Source organism: Lissotriton vulgaris, chromosome 1_1 (genome assembly GCF_964263255.1).
Source record: "Lissotriton vulgaris chromosome 1_1, aLisVul1.2, whole genome shotgun sequence".
In the NCBI taxonomy this organism is placed as follows: domain Eukaryota; kingdom Metazoa; phylum Chordata; class Amphibia; order Caudata; family Salamandridae; genus Lissotriton; species Lissotriton vulgaris.
In genome coordinates this window covers 629710946-629731105 of record NC_141685.1, presented here as the reverse complement: position 1 = coordinate 629731105, position 20160 = coordinate 629710946, and positions in this window count along the sequence as shown.

The following is a 20160-nucleotide window of genomic DNA, read 5'->3' as shown; positions in this document are numbered from 1 at the left end:
GCCAAGGCACCCCTAACACCAGACCGAAGGAAGGCGCATCAATCAAATCAAACACCACTCGCTCCGAGTGTCCATTTTCACACAACAACCGCAGAGGCACAGTCTGTCTGGTGATGCACCCTGATGACAATTCTGTTCCGTCGATCGCTCTTACGGGCTCCGGTTGCTTCTTATAATGGCAAGGAACACCCAACTTCTCTGCTAGGGAGATATCAATAAAATTACCAGTGGCACCCGAATCTAATAGCACCGATACTGGTACCCGTCTTTGCGCGGCCAACAAGAACTGGGCAGAAATGACAAAATGTCTGGGCGCCAAATCCACTGCCCCCAACACCTCATACTGACCCCTTGAGTGCTCAGTAAGTTGGGACCTTCCCACCTGTACATATGCCACCTTTTTTCCATACCCTACGCCTGACGGTTTAACGGGACACTCCCTTGCAAAATGACCTCCCTGTCCACAATAGAGACATAAATTCTTATCTCTTCTTCTTTTCTTTTCTTCAGGAGTCAGAGGCCCCCTTACTCCCCCTATCTCCATCGGTTCCGGTACAGACTTCTGTTCCCCAAGGGGCGGTTTAACTTCAGTTTTCATAAAGTTTCCTCGGGACACCTGAAAACGTGCACGATCCCCACGTCGCTCTGAAAGCCGGTGGTTCAGTTTAACCACCAGGTCTATGAACGCGGCGCACTCCTCTGGTGGATCCACCACCCGTGACACCACATCCTTCAAATCATCATTAAGACCCTGGTAGAACAATGAGGTCCGCTTTTCCTCTGGCCAATGAGTCTCAGAGATCAACCGGTTGAAGGTCGCTATATATGTTAGTAGGTCCTGTCTGCCCTGTCGCAATTTCAGCAATTCGGAATCACTGGCTTGCATGAATGCATATTTAGCAAATAACCCCCGCATCAACTCCTTGAAAGCATCATAATCACGCAACACCTGATCCTTGCCTTCAACTAAGGGTATAGCCCACTGGGCAGCAGTACCAGCCAAATATGAAAGCGTAAAGGCTACCTTTGCCGCATCGTCAGGAAAGGCACCAGGCCTACAAATAAAGTGTAACTGACACTGATTCATAAACATGCCAAATTTCCCACTATCTCCGTAGAATCGTTCAGGCTGAGCCAGGGGAACAGGAACAGGGGATGTCACAGTGATCGCGACAGGGGTACCACCTCCAGGATTGCTCTGTCCCGCCCCTCCATACTGGAACGTAGCTGGTTGTAAAATGGGTGTCGGACCTCTTGGTTGTACGTGCTCACGCGCCCTTACTGCACCCAACTCCTGACTCAATCCTACGTTCTCCTGTCTTAAGTCCTGCACCTGAGCCTGTAAGGCAGCTAGGGCTCCCATTACATCAAGCATGGTGGGGGCTTCAGCCCCTGCCATGGCCCCTGTTTCAACGTCCATCCAAGTTCGGGCAGTGTATTTAAACCTGGGCTTGTTATTCTGTTAGGCTCCTGCCCAACCCACACACTGCAGGAACAAGGTGTGTCCCAACCACTTCCCCGACTCACCGGTCACTCACTAGATGGTACAGATGAGTAAACCGATGACCCAGAAAAGGGGGTGGAATATAAACGAAGGCACCAAACCTTCCACCCCTGTAGAGCGTAGATCAAATAACACCCTCCTCCTCGCTTCCGCACCTGCATAAACAGGGAGACAAAAGATACACCTCACAATAACCTCTCAGTCCCCAGTCCTACCTCTGTAATGAATGACCATATCCAGCAGTTCACCCCACATGCACTTACCAGAAACAAATGCAGGGTTTGCTCCGAGGGGGGTCTAGTCCGGGGTATAAATAACTCCAAGATGACTTCTCTTGGAATAGCCTTTAAAACAGGACTAGCAACACAGGTGTTTGGTTTGGGCGTGTAGATATTCACAGGGTAAAAAAACATGCCAAAATAACGGGCATGAACAAAAAACCCCAGTGTCTCTGAAAGGATTGTGGGGGTAAAAAGCTGTGGAGCCGAGAATCGATAACGACTCGTTTCTCGGGAGGACTGAAAGGCAATACTCAGCCGGGATACTACTCAAACGTCAGATCCGCCCATAACGAGGCGGAACGGTTACCACAAGACGTGTTTACAGCGCGAACGCCTAGCGTCCGTTAATCTTCTTTTTCCAACATCTCGGGTACAAAAGAAAAAAGACACCCAAAAGGTGTCTGACAAACAGGAGCCCCTGGATGTCGTTGGAGAATCTCAAAAAAGAGAAGGGGGAAACCAAAACAAGGAAAGTACACTAACTAACTAACTACGAATTACACGGGAAGGGGCGTCTAGGAGACAGGAGGGAGGTAACAGGTAGGTAACAACAACGGGAATTCAAGGCAAGGGAAGAGGGAGAAGGAAGAAGGCAATACTCCAACGATTCCCACGAGCCCGTGAGAATCTGCAACAGCCAACAAGCTTCACAGGAACCAAGATAGCGGGAACCCACAGGTTAGCAATAACAAGCATCAACACTATGGTAGGACTCCCTTTTATGCAACTGGCGTGCCATGTGACGGCGAAGACATGGTCATCAAAAGAGGACTGGGGACCGAATCCTAACATTGTGCTGTCCCTCCACCCTCTATTCTCTGACCCCTTCCCTAACCCTCACCACCCTTTACTCCCCACCTTCCTGTAGCAATCAGGCCTGGCAATCTGAGTGATGTCACCTTTATATCACACCCACTGCTCCTTCCCTGTCTCACAGCCGACTTATCTAAACTGTTCCCAATAAATGGGAAAAAATATCACCATAAAAAACAAAGAAGAATGAGGAATACAAAACCCCAAATAAGTGAAAAGGCGAGAGAAAAACCGGAGGAGAACACTCCATTTAATAACCTAGCATTTCGCAATTACTATCACCACTTTCTCTCAGTAATCTCCAAATTGCTATTTTGGGAGACTCCCAGCTTAATTTCTTCAGGACACATTATTACCCCCAGCTGACGGCTCCTTTAAATATTCTTGAGTTTTGATCTTAGAGATAAAGGTTAGGGTCTTTCCCCTTATAGTCACCTTCAGTCGGGCAACATTTAAAAGGAAGACTTTTTTTTAAGAGTTTATAGTGTGAACTTGACACAAAGGTATCAGAGCACTTTACATGAGCACCCATTCCGTTACAGATGGACACATTCATTTTGTTAGGCGTGGGGAGATTAAGTGATTTGCCCAGAATCACAGGATATTGAGATCTCTGCTGAGACTCAAACTCAGTTCCCCAGCTTCCAGGACGACCACTTTAGCTGTTCAGGCTACATCCTTTGCCCCCAATCTTTTGAAAGGGATTAAAGAGTTGCCTGAGACACCACCACATGGCATAGCAGAAATCAGGACTGGCAAAAAAGGAATGAGCCGTCATGCTTGTTTTTTGAGCCAGGAAGAGATTTCTCATAAATAGCCTGCCATAGAAGGAAGTTTCTAAAGTACACCAAAATTGCTTTAGGCTTCCATGTTGTTGCATCTCAGTGTTTCATAAGCATGAGAGGAAACTGGTGTACCCACTGATCCTCTGTATTCCAAACCCATTGAGACATCTCAGGAAATGCGTCCCTCTGGAGATGCAACATGAAAGGCCTAATGTCCCTTCCTTAAGCCCCTTCTGCAATGCCAAGGAAACAAGTTATTTCTTTGCTGGCTAGTTTCAAAATACTCAAGTTTCCACTTTACATCCACCATTAGGAATTCTTGACTTTTTTTCTGAGCCTTTAAGGATTCAACCTCAGTCTTTACGTTCTTGGTGCATTCCTCAGCCAAGGATATCCTGTCCCCTATCTCAGAACACATTGTATAAACCTTTCTAATTGCCCTTTGAAGTATTTTAGAGGCTAAGCGTGCTTGATGTCTATCACTGTGGGATTCCTCTTGCAATTGTTCTATAGAGTGAAGAATAAGTCCTAACAAGCGAACCGTTACAGCTGGGTGGGGGGGGGCAGTTAGTGGTGGTGTCCTGAGATTTATCCACTACTAGGCCCATCCCAATTCTTTCTTCAGGATATACTTGCTGAGTTGCAAAGAAGTTCCAATTTAATTTAATGTGCAGACGGCATTTGTATCCGGATCACAGTCTGAACCACCTTTTGAATCATTCTTTTTGTACTTCTAATGGTACATTTTATATTTCATGTTGTAACTGCTTTACCTGGTAGTGCTACTAAAGCTGGTATCTGAGGCACTAGTCTCTGCAGAATTATTACTACTTAGGTCAGAGAGTTCCCAATCATCAGTTTAGGAAAATAACTTGTCAGAGGACCAAGCAGCAGTTTGGGTATCCCTCAATATGTGAAAGAATGGGCCATATCTAAGCCATCCAGAGATACCTGAAGCCCATAATTGTGTCCTTGCATTGTTTTTCATGGCCTTTAACTCTAGTGCATTTGACAGGCTTCCTTCAAGGCAACCAACTCGGCCCCCGCTTGCAACATTGCCATAGCAGCCCCCATAGTACTACTCTCCCCCGTACCTGAAAAAAAGAGTCTTCTGAATGTTTGTTTGATCCTTCTTCAGGGGTTTCATGGTGGTTTTCAACATCCCCCAGGGAGCCAGCCACCTACCTCTCCATTTCAATTCATGGTGGCTCTGAACAGTTGTTTGAGACTGCCCTAGTCTCTTTAGATAATGCGTGTAAGTCCATGGGATGACGATTCATAAAAAATATCCTGCCAATCAATGGCTGTGGAGAATCAGTTGCCTCCATGGGGGTACGTTGGACCACTCGTTGAGCCACCTTCTTACACTCTGGACCATGGGTCATGGATTTACCACACACCTGTTCATCCAGTCTCTTCTTGCCTGTCTGGGGACACATTGAATAGGAGCTGACCTATCCTCCAGCCACTCTGTGCCTGTCTTTTGCCCTATTCAGGCCATTTACCGCAGTCACAGTGGCAGGAATTGGAGCAGTGTATGGTGAATCACCTGCAACTTGAGCAAAACAATCCTGAAAGTGCTGACTACCAAAGCAAGGTTCCCTAGACCTGAAATTGTGTCTCAAAACTCGAGTTGGGTGGCAAATGATCCCCACATGCCACGGTGCTTTACACCGCCACTCACAACATCAGTTCTCCCTTGATTCCTCTGTAAAACCAACAGTACGGCTGGAGCATGGAGGAGCAGCGAACGTGGTGTGCTACTCAGGCTCCATCTTGCTTGCCTGCAATTAGATTTTTTTAAATGATGATTAATTCTATAAATTATGTTAATCATTATATTTGAATAATTTCTTCATTTTTAATGAATTGGTAATTGATTAAACTGTTTTTTGAACTACTCAGTTATTCAAATGTGTTAACTAAGATTATTAAGATGTATTAATTATGCATTCATTTTATTATTTTTTATTTGATTTGATACTTCATAAAAAATGTTTTTGACAATTTTATAACAAAATGTATTAATTTGAATAATTTTAATTGTTTAGTGTTCAGTTCCTATGAAAGGAAGTTTTTTAATTTAATTGTTTTTTTTCCTGATAGTATAACATTCTGCTTTTGAATTTTAATTTTATTTGTTGGATATTTAATGACTACGCTTATTATTGAAGTGTTTTTGTCTATTTTTAAATACTAAACTGACCCCTCTAAAGTCCAACATGTATCCTCATTTTGCTTAGATGAAAGCGGAAACTTTAAATCTGACCCCTCCACACTCCAATTTTATCTCTACTTTTGACATGCTGAACAGAGAGAGGATATAGGAGAAGTTGAACAACATGTCAACAGAAGAGGTTTAACTAATGATCTTAAAAATATTGTTAAATGATATTGCATCTTGACCTAAAACAAAAAGCTAAGCAGAGCTTTCAGGACATTATATGAAGTCAAGTAGAGACACTTAACTTTGCTTTGCTTTTCCCGGTGTATACAACTAATGTTAATGAAGAGTTGTTGATCCCATTCCAACACAGGGCGTCAGTTCAGGGTTTACATGTCCGGGTATTGCAGAATGCCAGACTTGTGTTATGATCTCCGACATACTCAAGGATTTACTACCATAGCTACATTATCAAGCAAACGTATTGCACAAATATGGCAAAGTCAAACAACTCAGTCTTAGGTATGCACTGCTCATTTTAAAGGTGTCAATATGGATGTGCTTCTACCTGTATCTGGGAATTACCCACAACAAATTAAGTTGGAATGGCCATGTTAATAGAGGAATGCAGAAATCTGTTATGTTATACAGATTTGTAGAGTGCATTGTCATCCAGGAGGGTATTCTGGCACTCAACAGGAGTATAGGAACACCTAGGGTCTAGTGGGATTACTCAAAAAGGCTTCTAGCAGAATTCAGGGTAGGAAGCTCTTATGTGTAGTAGCAGGTACATCCACAATTTAGCAGTGATGTAGGAGAAAACTCAACCGCTGTATTTGTTTTCAGTACCTGTGGGATTTGTCAAGTAGGAATCCAGACAAGCGGAGGTGTCTGGCAGATTTGTGAAAGCAGATGATTGTTGAGGTATGATGGGCCAGTGTTATGTAGTGCCTTGAAAGTGTGGGTGAGGAATTTGAATAGTGCTTGTTTATAAACAGGCAGCCAATGCAGATCCTTCAGGTGTGGTGTGATGGGAGTGCAGCTTGAGAGGGATTCTGCTGCCGGGTTCTGAATGGTTTGCAGCCTTCTGGTGAGTGTTTTTGGTGATACCAGCATTGAGGGTGTTCCGTAGTCCAGCTTGATGTAACCAGGGGCATGCATGACAGTTTTTAGGGTGCCTATTAGGATCCATTTGAAAATTATCCTCAGCATCTCCAGGGTATAGCTGTACGAGGAGGTGACTGCATTGAAATGGATGGTCATCTAGAGTTTGCTGTCGATGATGATCCCGAGGTTCTTGGAATGGGTGGTGGGGATCGGTGTTGGTTCTTGCTTTGTTGACCACATGGTGGAGCTCCACAGTGATGTACTGTTCCTAGATCACTATTTCGGTTATGTTGATGTTCAGCTTTAGACAGTTGGGGAGGTGATTATGTTTTTGGTGGTCGATTGGACCTTCAAACCTGTGGTGGCTGTCCACAAACCGCGAGACTGCTGACCGACAACTTTGATATCGTCAGAATGGATGATGTTAGGTTGAGGGATCATGTATGCATTAAGGAGGATCTGGCTCAAGAAATATTCTTGAAAAACTCCAAAGATGAGTTCACAGGAGTCCAAAGTGTATAGTGCTGGGCTGACTTACTGTGTCCTACAGGAGGAGCAGATACATCAGATTACATGTCCTTGGATTCTGATGCCATATATGCACCAGATGATGATGAGGTTGGAGACTGTGTCACATGCTGTGGTGAGGTCCATGAGGATAAGGGCTACCATGTTTCCTCTGTCCAGAATCATGGGGATGTCATCTTTTACAGCAAAGATGAAGTCAGTTCAGTGCTGTGCTTATATCTGAAACCAGACTAAGTGGTGGTCATTGAGGTATTTGCTGAAGTGTCTTTTGAGGATATTCTCTAAAACCTTTGCTGGGAAAGGTAGCTGGAATATTGGTCTGTAGTTTGTCAGTTATGAAGGGTCCTCATAGGGTTTCTTCCGCAATGGGGAGACAGTTTAATGGTTCCAAGCATTTGGGAAGTTTGCTAAAGAGACTGATGTATTCAGAATGGATGTTAGCATGGTGCCGATAATTTGCAGTCCTCTGGAGTAGTCAAGATGGGAGCAGGGGACTGATGGGGCCCCTGAGTGAATGGACTTCATGGTTGCAATTGTTTCTTCTGGAATGATGATAGGATATCTGGTTAGCTTTGGTGCTTTGGATCAGATTGGAAGGCAGTTGGCAAGGTTGTCAGGTCCAGTTTTCAACAGAAGTTTTGTAAATGGTGGTGATTTTGTTGCTGGAAAATTTTGAGACTTTGCTGCAGAGGTCCTGAAAGGGAGTGATTGAGTTAATGGCGGCGGACGGTGAGGTGAAATCTATGACAATGGTGAACATTTCTTTGCTTCTGTGAAGGCTGGCATCAATGCAGTTCACCAGAGCAGCTTGTTTGGTTGTCCAGACCATTTGGTGGTAGAATCTTAGGGCAGATTTGAACATGCTCATTTCTACATTGTCCTGGCTCATTTTCAGTTTTTGCACCAACTATTAGCAGTGGCGTTTCATCAATCTGGGTCTCTCCGTGTATCAACTGGCCTGGGGTCTGAATATTGCATTGTTGTGTTTGAGGGGAGCAGGGAATAGGCCCAGGAGGTGGACTGTAATCTGACATGTAATTCACTCGATTTTCATGAAACAAAGGAAACAATTTTCAATGCAAATCTAAAAAGATTCTCAGGCGTAAGGTGGGAAGCCAGGAGGTTTCTGCTATGCTATCTTGACACTGGATGGATGTATAAAGATTAAATATCTCCTGGAAAAATATATTTTGGAATAGGCTACTGCAGCAACCAAGATGCTTCCCTAAAAAGGGTCTTGGAATAGGATGTCAACTTCATATCCATATATGGATGATGTAAAATGTGTCTGTCAAAATATTCACCAGAATCCTTGTCAAACCATTTCATAGACACGGTTTGAGAGAATGAATTTTAATTTGCACTTGTTGCAGGGATTCTGCACATATACGGAACTATTCACAGGAACACAGAACCTTAGTGAATAGGGGGGTACCAACCAACCACATTAGTACCCAAAATCCCAAACGGACTAGCTATAGTGTCTCATTCATTCTTCATCTACAGCAAAGCTACCAATAATTTGACAACCCAGAACACGTCACTCTATCTTGGGAATCGCGGGAGCCAGACACTCTTTCGCTCACTCACTCATACCTGTCCACAATGCGAGTAATCAGAGACTCTGTATAGTACAAAATGTTTATTTCAACTAACGCGCTCTATGGTGCAGTACAAAAGCCAATATTAGCAGCAAAATGCATAAACACAATATAGCCAGCATTGTCACAATCCATAGAATACAAACGGGGATATCGTGTTATAAAAAAAGAAGTGGAAAAGGACCAAGGAACCTAACCACCTTCGTAGTGACAAGAGATAGTTTATTATAAAAAAAAGCCTAGGTGCAATATTCACATCGCAGGACAAGCACAGCTCTTCTCTCTGGAAAGGTGTCTCTCCAAGTGTTACTTATTATTGTAAGAATTTAGTAGGATATTTGTAAAAATGTTGGCATGGAAGACTAAGGATAAAAAGCTATAGTCACACCAACATACTAGGAAAGATGGAACAACCTATAGTCTTTCAGCTGAGTTTCAAAGCGTTTTTGAGAAACATTGTACAAAATTCTACAACATGGAAATTGAGTATAGCAAAACATAGCCAAAATATTTTCTTCCTCAAAAAACAAGTAAGATAAGAATAAACTATAAAAACATTTACTATTATCAAATATCATAATCAGCAGCTCTTAATATTACATCACAAAGCCATGCTCCTCAATAACTTCGGGAAATATACCTAAAGAAGCAAGAATCACGTGTACTTCATAGTCATCCCTAATAAAGATCGCAGAAATATATTTAATACATTTTCCATACTAAGGGCCCCATTAGGATGACGGGAGGATCACCCCCGCCATGCCGGGGGTAGTCACTGCCAGCCCAGCGGGGGTGATCCGCCCGCCATCCTTGCAGGAAAGACCCCCACCATATTACTATGGCTGGGGGGTCCACGGCAGACAGAAAGACTGTCCACCGCTTTTTCCACTCAGTCGACAAGTCGACCGGGTGGAAAAGTGTTCAATATGGTGGAGGTGTCTGTTAGACACTGCCAGCCATGTTACGATGTGGATCAGAACATGCCTTTCTGTGGCGGCATTGCCACCACAGAAAGGCATGCGGTGTGTGCATGCGGGTGCCCGTTGCGGGCCCCCTTGGACTCTGGGGAGTGGGGTGTGCACATGGGGGGTACCTGTGGTTTCCCCTTCATTTCAATGTCCAACGTGGCAGGCACAGCACAGTGCCTGTCACGTTATTCATTGAAAGGCACAAACTGCCTTTGTGGCATTGAGGCAATGTCACAAATGCGGCATGGGTCCTCCAATGTGGCAGGTGCATCGTAATTGTGAGTGCAAGACCGCCGCACCCTCAGCGGGTGGTCTCATTTCCCGGGGGTATGGTGGGCTGACAAAGTCAGCCCGCCATACTAATGACCACTTAAATATGGTGTCGAAAAGGCATTTTCAGGCTGTAAGAATTTTAGAATGGTAAACATATGTTTATCTGTTTTATGTTACATAAAAGTAACACAAGTCCATCTGTTTCTCTGTGGGAATAGTAGGATTTATTATAGATAGGTCCTGGAAGAAAATAAATTTCCCAAATTGTATAAAATGAAGATTAAAAGCAATAAGGACGACAGTAAAATATTATATGATCTATTGTAAAATGAAATGTAGATTTGCTTAAAAGTTAAATCTTGTCTACTATTGATGAAGCACTATACAGATGAAAATATGTATAGAAATATTTTAATACGACTCCCTCCTACTGTGTCCCAAGTCGATATTGGCAAATTTCTCACACTGCATTTAGTTGTGTTTTTTTGTGCTTAATATGCCTTCTTACACATCAACTTAATTATCCATTTTTTTATTATTCCTATTTACTAGATTGATTAAAGTTCTTGGTTTAAATGGAGAATATACATTTAATTTTTCGTTTCTCCGACTTTTTAAATTCCCACACTATTAAAACAAAAGAACTGTTGCCAGGTTTGACTATTGGGTCTCCCATTTTTGATGCTATGTTTAAGGTGTCCTGAAACATATGCAACCAGTGGGATCAAAATTGGATCCGCAGGAAATGCGACAAAATTGCAAACCTAGGGGCATATTATCAAGGGAGTTTATCTCCGCTTTTTTGGCTTTAAAAGCCAAGAAAGCGGAGATAAAATTATCTCCCTATTACCTAGCTGTCGCTAACACCAGTTAGCGACAGCTAGTAGGAGATAGCGACCATCTTGGGCCCCACTTTGCATGTCAGTGATATTTATCACTAATGACATGCAAAGTGGGCGTGCCAAGATGTTAGCGACTGGAAACAGTCGCTAACATCGCTATCTCCTATTACCAACTTTTGGAGATATTCGCTTTAAGCGCGAATATCTCCAAAAGCTAACACCTGCCCTGAGCAGTTCTTAGCCATGTTATCCAATGGGAGGTGGATAACATGGATAAGAGCATTAGCTCGGTAAGGCATGAATATCACTGACTTTTCAGTGATATTCATGCATTGCGGCCGATTTTTATCGCATTTGCGATAAACCTTGGTAATACCAAGGTTTATCTGCGATAAAAATCGCCGCAGCTCTGCAGTAAATTTTTCTCTCTAACCAAGCAATAGCGATAATTATCGCTATTGCTTGGTAATATGCCCCCTAGTGTTACATGCTCTGCAGCATTACAAAAGACACACATCTGTGCCAAATTGCGTACAAAATTAGTATTACTGCATAATTAGCTTTAGTGCCTTTGTTGGATTCCTAACTCAGAGACAACAATATTTGCATGGGTTCTCCAAGTGGTGGGTTGTAGAGGTATCAAGTACAATGAATCCATCATACAGAAAATATTTAGGATACATAACAGGTAAACTTGTAATATGGTTGTGTATTGACGTTTTTTGTTGAAATGATGCCAATAGCAAACGGGTTTGTAAATGGCACCAGGACCCCAAGATAAAAATATATGCGAAGATAATACACAAGTCACCCATTTGTATATTACATATACATTTTGGTTCAGTTAGCATGAAAGCAATGTTTCTTTCCAAACAGAGATTTGTTAATTGAGAACAGTTTTTCAAATACTGTAATTAATCATTAGAGGTGCAATGACTTATTAGAGATGAAGCCTCACGTAAGAATGATGGACCCCTTTCCTTCAAAAATCGTAAAGAATAGCATATTACTTGTTCAGTCCTGTTATACGTTTATTGTGTTACAATATATCATTTGTAATAATGGCTGTATGGACAGGCAGGTGTCATTCAATAAGCATTTATTACCTGATAAGGAATGTGTCTTATATGGAAAAAGTTTATTCAAGTTCATGTTTGGTAGAAAGAAGATTAGGCTTACAGAGTGGATGCTTGGAAAGGCGGCTCAGGGAGGGGGTGTTGTGATACGTAGACTTTAAGCTCACACTGAGCAAGGAAATGAAAGGAGGTACTAGACAGCGCTCCGCTGTATCAATTACAGTAAAAATGCCCAGGTAGTTATGTTGGGCAAAGTGCACAAGGATACATTATTGAATTAAGTAATAGTTGAAAAAAATAAGTAGAAATTGCAGGTGTGCAGACTCTAAAACATGTTTGTGGACTATGAAACTATGAAACTCCTGGACATTGATTGGATTCCCTACCACATTTTGCAGACTGAGTGCACAGTTGGAGAACTATGAAATTGATGGACCCATGTAGGGTCCCCCTTCTTAGATTGCAGATCCTGTACAGAGACTGCAAACTCTGAAACTCTGGTACCCTGATGTGTTCTCACTGAACGTTTGACACCTATGAAATGAGTTCATCAACTACACTCACCATTCACATGTGTTGCAAGTCTGCATGGTCAATGTAAAGTCCACAAACTTTAGACACATTTGATTGGAAAAGGAAAATTATTATTTCCACATTACATCTTGGTTTAGGAGCAAGTCTGATTATGTTTAGAGGGTCGGTTCTTAGAGAATTAATTTTAATTTTTTTTAATGCAGGTTTGCCGGACTAGAACTGAAGACTGCTGACCCATCATGCATAGAAATGATGGCAGAACTTCCTATATAGTCTTCAGTCTTGCAGCACAGTCTGTAGATCTGTTTGAAAGTTTAAAGCCATTCTGAGGTTTTGAGCGGTCAAATATTACTTTTTTCGAATGAGCAAATAAATGGCTAGCCAAATCCACCACTCTGTGAAGAACGGAAGACCTGCAGAGTTCCTACATAGCATTGTAGCTGCATTTCAAAACTGAAACATGGCTATCACAGATGATGAGGAGCCTCTAGGACCATAATTCACCTGTACCATAACTGTACTTCAACTACATTTTTTAAGCTGATCTTTTGGTATTTAAGAAGATTAGAGTTGCCTTCTCAATGCACATCTAGCAGTCACTTTGTACCTGATTATGAGTTTAGATGTTAATTATCACACCTGATAAATAATGATACCACGGGGTACGTTAATCATCAGAGGTGATAACAGCTATTATGGGTTGGTGGGGAAATACATGAGGATTTAAGTGTTTAGCACACAAAAATCTGCATGAGATGGTAAATACCGTATGAGTTTCACCCATTAAATTTCAGCAGGTTTGACCTACCGAAATTTAACACAATTGTTGAGGTATTTAATGCATTCAATAATTATCAGATCAATAAATACCTACCAACTCATAACACCAACCTGTCCGTAAACAGGGGTAGGAATATAATGAGCAACTCAAAATGAAGGCCTATAAATGTATCTCATGGAATGTTCTACTGTGAGAATTAGAGAGGAATTGTGAAATTTATGAAATATATGACAAGATCCTAATTCTTTTGTTCAAGCTTTGTCTTTTCTGTTTTTCTAAAGAAGTAATACTCAAAGTATGGCCCGGGGATTGTATGCAGCCCTCCTGGGCTTTACATGCGCCCCTCTTCTCAACAGCAGCACTGGGGAGCTGTTTACTTGACTCAACACTAACATTAAAAAAATGCTAAATAAATGGGTAAGAATTTGTTTAAAGGTAAATTAAAGTTAAAGAAAGGAAGCAACTAGTTTATCCTGAATCACTAAACCTTAGAAACAACATTATTTTTGAAGACATTTTGCAGCAAAGTGTAATAGTATGATAAAATCTTTTCAAAATGTAAAATGTGTTTCATTAACATGCATAACCATTTCAATGTAGTACTTCAGATATCAGTGCATGTAGAAGTATTTTTATTAAAGGTGATCATTTTCAAACATTAATTTAGGAACATCCACTTTTCCTCCCACCTGACAACAATGCTAATAGTGAACTAAGAGGCAAGTCAGTTGTTATGTGAACTCTTTGGGTGGCCTGGGCTTCTATTGTACATGAACATTATAGTTTATTAAATCAAACATAGAGTTTTGTATCACATCATTAAGTCCTACATCTAATAATGAAGAAAAACTAGGTACATTGAAATATAACAATTGCTTAGGATCACACAATTTGGTTAAGTGTCGAAGCTGGATTATTCCTAAGATTTCCGTTTCACATTGCCCAATCCAGGATCTTTATGTAAATGCTTTGCTTCTCCTATGCAAACCTTGCCAAAATGTTCCCTATTCCCTCCACTCTCCGACCACACCAACCTGATGGCATCAATGTGGCCCTCGGTCACATCATGGACCAAACGTTGTGGCCCCATGGAAAATGTTTGTGAGCACCCATGGTCTAAAGTGTCCTTTGATTTTCCTAATTTATACACTTTGGCCCTGATTCACAAAGGTAAACTTACACTTTTGTGTACATTTACGATTTTCCACAATTCACAAAGTAATTTTAAGAGTTGCATCTTTACGACTCCCTATTTTTTAATGTGCGGAGTCTCCATCACAAATGCAGAGACTCACAGTTTTAAATATACGATTAAAAAAATTGCTTTGTGAATTGCAAATAAACGTATATGTACACAAAAGTGTATGTTTACCTTTATGATTCAGGCCCTTAGATATGAACAATATTATTGTACATGCATATTTAAAAACATTGTTGTGTGCATTTACAACGTTATTATGTTATACATTTAACCGAGCAGCAGCAAGAATTTAATACGCAACATAATGTCTCAAATTTATAGTGGCCCAAGAGATTATTGGTTCATTTCATTTGTAGCAGTGAACACTTTAAAAACGCAATAATGAAGTCTTAAATATAGACGTGGTCATGTCAAAATGATCGGTCTATGCGACAGGGATTTGCTGAATTTCATAATTCTAATAAAATGTGGAGGGAGCAGGTTTTCCTATAAGAATAATTTGCTCCTAATTGATCTGCCAGCGTCTTCTGCAGCAGTATCATATAATTCACGGGAAACAGAATCAATTTCCCAATGAAGGAGCGAATGTAACAGATACAGAAATCACAGATGAAGTTCAAGTAGTTGAAAAGGCAGTAGAAATTCAATTACAGTTCATTAGTGCCCAATGTATTCCTTCTTTCATAATACTTGTCAAAGATCCATTATTAAGCTTGACAGCTCTACATTTCGTAGGAAGCTGCTCCCCTCTGTATACTGCCTACATCAGCGGACTGACTTTTTTTTCTGGGCTTGTTGCTGATGCTTGGAGTATTCTTCACTTGAAATACAGCACTGATATACAGTAAACGTAAAGCCTTATTTAGAATTCACTACTCGTTTGTCACTATGTGAATATTTATCGTTTTATTTCCTAATAAATCTTTATTTATCTACTCATGACTGGTCACTTTAATAAAACGTTTTAAGTAAAAATTTGAAGAGCATAGACTTTCAATAGAACACCAGTAGCTTATATTTTAAGGCATAAAGTGACATGAAGCTACAATCATAAGTGGCATTTTTGGCGTATTGTAGTCTCTGAGGGGCATATTTGCAAGGGCCATATCGCCGCTTTAGCTGCACTTTTTGCTGCTAAAGAGGTAATATTTTTATCGCCCTGTCGGCAATCTGTCGCTAACAGCAGTTAGCGACAGCTTTTAGGCGATAGCGACCGGTTTGGGGCCCGCTTTGCAAGTCAGCGATATTTATCACTAATGACATGCAAAGTGGGCGTACCCAAACTGTTAGCGAATGAAAGCAGTCGCTATCACAGCTATTGCTATTAGCAAGGCAGGCTTAGCGATAAAAAAATTGCTATAATCTAACACCTGCTAAAAACATGACTTACCTGTTTGTCCAATGAGGGGTGAATTGTCAGGTTAAGTCCCGATTGGCGTTAATGCGTGAATATTGCTAGATTTCCAGCAATATTCACGCATTTCGCGCTATCGCTGGATATTTTAGCACAATGGAGAAAAGCGTTTCTAAAAGCATATTTTCTCCACTAACTTATCCAGCGATACGCCACGATAAAAAAAATGCTAAGCGCATTTAGCAATAAATATTGCTATTCCTTGCTAATATGCCCCTAAGTGCTGTATCATGAAGAGCTGCGTTGGCTCAGCACAGTTAAATGCCTACAGTTTTTGCATTTGAGGGCCATATCATCAAGAGCTGCGCTGACTGAGAGCAGAGCCAAGCAGCATTTTTTTGCTTTGAAGGGGCATATTTATGAGAGCCTGGAATCACGTTTGCACCACACAAAGTGGTACAGGCATAACACAAGGCTCTTAGTCAGATTTATGAAACCACACAAAGCAACATTGCGTGGCTTTAGGTGGCCTCATACTTCTTGAGTACGGCAATGTTTCCCAAACCCCATTGTCACCTTACTCTGCGCAAGGGAGGCATTTCATGAGCTTTGCGATAGGTGTTCCCACTCAACTTCCATTGGTTTTGATACATTCCCAGATTTACAAGCACTTGTTAACCTGGAAATGTGGCAAAATCTTATGCCTCCTAAGGGCATGTAATGAGGAGAAATATCTTTATTTCTCCTTGTTTTTGCCTCTTTCTATGTGTGCTGCATTCTCATTGGCATTGAAGGGGAGCGGGTCAGTCTGTCCTGGACAGCATGAGTTCTTACCTGCAGCCGTTGCAGAAAATTGCCAGCCTCCGTGCATTCACAGGCAGCTTCCGGGCTGCAAACCCGGGGCCCGACACAGGTGGCATAACATCTAGTTAAGTCCCATGGACTGTACAGAAAGGTGCCTTTCCTTTAGTTAAATAGGCAAATAGTCCTGCTGACAACACAGGCACCCTTGCACCATGGTGTAAGGGTGCCTGAATTGGCACTAGGCTGCTGAAGTTGCACCAGTGCAGGGTGAAAGGACAGGAATGCCCTGTATTGGATAATTTTCTTTTTTATTGTTTTATTTATTAAATTTGTAGACATACAAGAAATTAATATACAAAAAAAGGAACATGGTAAAACATAGGAGCATAATCAATCACATTGGTGGATAAAATTGAAGTAGAATTTACAGTCGTCAAACATGCATAAATTACTTAAGTAGTACAGGGAGGAGGACACATATATATCAAATTAATAGCGATTGTACATTTGTCTGGTTACTAGCATTCAATCCGGCTGGTCGTCAGTCTCGAGGTTGTGTGGCAACTGCATGTGTCCCAACAAACTTGATATTATGCCAAACAGTCCCCTAGCCCAGACTCCGGTTACCCGCTACCCCCCCTCAACTCTGACCTTCTGGGCCATTCTCCTTCCCAGGGGCATAGTTCTGGTATAACCCTCAAAAGATTTTTGGGCGACTCTGAGGGGGAAGTAGTTCACTATACAATTCCAATTGCATTTTACAGTACACCATGTCTTAGGCCAGCTAGAAATAGTGGGGAGAGGGTCCTGGGCCCATCGCATCGTTACCCCGCACTTTGCTTGGAGTAGCCCTATATCTACTAACCAACCAACCCCTTCGGCAAACGCTTCGAATAGCCCAGCAGCGGTAGTAGTGGGTCTGGGGTCAGCTGTAAACCAATGATCTCACACAGTGTCTGAAATATTAACCTCCAGAAATTAGCAATCCCCGGACACAACCAGGCAATGTGAAGGAACCCTGCTGGACATGTGCCACATCTCTCATATTCTGCAGTGTCTCTCAATCTGTATCGGTGCAACCTGTCGGGAATATAATAGACTCTAATAATGTATTTAAAGTGTATTAGCTGATGTATACCATTCAGAGAGACCTGTTGTGTGATCTCACTTCAGTATCTCCACGTGTCATCATCTAAGGCCTCTCCCATCTCTTTCTGCCAGTGTAGTCTTGCTTTATTGTAGCAGTTCCTGCAGTAATCCTGCAAAATGTTGTATATGTTGGATACCAGTTTAGTGGGGGAATCAGTGCTTTGTAAATAAGAGAAGGAAGCCACCTCTAGCGGCTCCAATGACTTGGCTCCCAGTACTTCTCAAAGTACCTCCCACTCTGTGAAAGCGGAATCTGGCGAGTGGAGTGCAGTTGTATCCCTCAATCTCGATCTCCGCCCACCCTCGTGCCATACCTTCCGAGAACAGATATCCAATGTTCTCTATGTTCAAGGAGCCAATGCCATGCCCATACTTACTCCTTCTCTTTACATATCGCAGCTAATGGCATCACTCAATTGGGGTCAAAGGGGAGTATTGAATAGCGCCTGTTTGATTTTTTTAATAGTAGCTACCAGGGGAGTGCTTGGCAGCATTCACAGAATGCTGGATGCCCATTCTTCTGGAGGGGGCCTTAAACAACAGTGCAGGAAGTGTGTAAGGGGCTACCACCATCTTCTCAATCTGCAAGTGCAGTATACCCTGCCACTGATGAACCTAGTAATGCGCATGGGAACTTTGAGCAGATCAATAATATAAAATGAGGTCTGGGGTACCTAATCCCCCCATGGAGTAGGGCAGGGTAAGTATATTGCACCTGACTCTTGGGTGCTTCCCGGCCCAGGCTAGCTTTATCAATGATGACGCAATAGTTTTAAAAAAGTGCACTGGAAGCACCATCGGGACGTTGGTAAATAAAAAAAAAACCTTGGCAGCATGACCATTTTCATGAGGGATATTCGCCCCAGCAGGGACAGGGGCAAGCAAATCTAGCGCTCTAGCTCTTCCTCTAATTTACAGACCGCTTTCCTATAATTCTCCCTGAAGACTAGCTCGGAATCTGTAGGGACATTCACACCCACGTAGGGTATCGGTTCCGAAGTCCACTCTAATGGGAATTCTAGCTCCAGAGGTTCTATTGCCGAAGTCAGCGTAAAAATATTTTATTTTATTTTAGGATAAGCATTCGCTGGCTGGTTTCCCTGGTTTTATATTGTGACTAACAGAGTCTCTCTCATAGATGGTGGCATCATCCCATTCTCTCCCATCTCTTCAAACGGCGTAATTAGATGTGGTATAGGCTGATCTTTGAGACAGTGAGGCCATCCTGCCCTGGGGCACTCCCCGTTCCCATACTGTTTAGTGCAACTAGTATCTCAGGGCATCCAATGTTCTAATTAAATACTCTCTATGTTCATCTGACAATTATGGCAACTTAATGTGCTGAAAGTAATTGTGAATTGCTGCCTCATCTACCGTCGCTCTAGTGCTATACAAGTCTGAGTAATACTGGTTGAACCTATTGGCTGTATCAGCTGGGTCTCTCAAGAGTGCTACCCCTTCCGCACTCAGCTCAATCACACCCATCGTGTCTTTTCTATTTCTCAATAAGGTCGCCAATACCAGGCCCGGCCTCTCTCCCTCCCCATGGGTGGGGGCAAGTGCATATTTGCCCATATGTTTTACTTCTTCATCTGCCATGTAATTATATTCTTCTACAGTTTTTTTAATACTTCTGCTGTCATGTCTCCACCCCAGATGAAAAAACGTTCTTGAGCTCAATCAAGTGTACCTCCAGGTGGGCTAGTCTCTGTCTGACCGAGCGAAGGACACCCGAGTGCTTGGACATAGCCATCCCAACTATATCGACCTTGAAAGTCTCCCACACAGTGGAAAACTTACTGACCGAGCCAAAACTCATTTAGAAAAAGTTGTCTATGACCTCCAACATTTAACATTTAAAAATATTATCTAGCAGCGAATATGACGGGAACTGCCATGTAAAAGGAGCAGGTCATCACTGCAGGCTGTCCTTGTCACGTGTAAGAACTAGGGTGGACCGAGCATATTCGAATCTGGGAATATAGTTCCCTAGAGACAAGCCAGTAATCGATCCTGTTATGAAGATCATGTGGAGCTGAATAGTGCGTTCGCCAGACATCTACAGCTGCATCTGAAATGGCCCTGGCTGCAGCTGAAGGGTGCCTGGTTGGCCCACCCGAATGATTCAATGCCGGCTCCAATACGAAATTCAGGTCTCCCCTCCATAGCAGCGGCAGCGATTTATATTCGTTCAATCGGTAAACTAAATCTTGATAAAATTGTGGGTTGTCATAATTCAGTCTGTATACATTAACCACAATAACCTCTAGTCCCTGTCCATGACACCTAGTGATAGCATATCTACCCCAAGGGTCTTATTCTAAAGCCTCCACCATAATCCCCGGCCTGGGGCTCACCCAAGTGAGCAACCCCCTGGCATGTGTTGTAGCCCAGC